Consider the following 664-nt stretch of genomic DNA (forward strand, 5'->3'; position numbering starts at 1 on the left):
GAAGAGACTCCTTCCTGGGCAGTTGTGTGCCCTCTTCACACAGGGAGACGTGAAGGTCGGGGAAAAGTCTGCCCTACCCTGCTTGGGCAGTTGCACATTCTGTAGACCAGGATTTCAAGCGCAAGTTGCAGCTGCCAAGGGGTTTCTTCTGCGGGTTGGGGGTACCGGGTAGGATGCTGCGAAGCACTGAGTCCAGCAAGCTCAGCTGAGGGGGACCCACATCTCTTTAGTTTCCTGAGCTGATGAAAACAGGATTTTGAAAGCTGTTCACTCTGTAATTTGTCTGTCTGGTTACTCCCTTTTATAAATTGCATTTTCTCAAATGCGGTATCACCTAAAGGTGGATCCTTCTTTCAGATATGACAGTCATTTACCCGTAATTAATCTTGGTAGTCTGTTCATCTTAGCAGAGCAGATCTTCACAAGGAGAAAGAAAGACGTTTCCTTCAGGAACAAGTTATGAACACACTAAATTGGAAAGCTGCGATGTTCTGTCACATTGACTTGGTCCCTACACTGCAGCAGTTGTGCTTGATAAATGGCAACATTAGGAATAACATTAAAGAACACATGCATGGGGTTGTGATGGCAACCAGGATACCTAATTACCCGGTGTTACGCACATTGCCCTCCTCATGTATGCCTTTGGGAATGATGGGTGTGT

The sequence above is a fragment of the Buceros rhinoceros genome, unplaced genomic scaffold, assembly GCF_000710305.1.
Source record: "Buceros rhinoceros silvestris isolate BGI_N320 unplaced genomic scaffold, ASM71030v1 scaffold9380, whole genome shotgun sequence".
Classification (NCBI taxonomy): Eukaryota; Metazoa; Chordata; class Aves; order Bucerotiformes; family Bucerotidae; genus Buceros; species Buceros rhinoceros.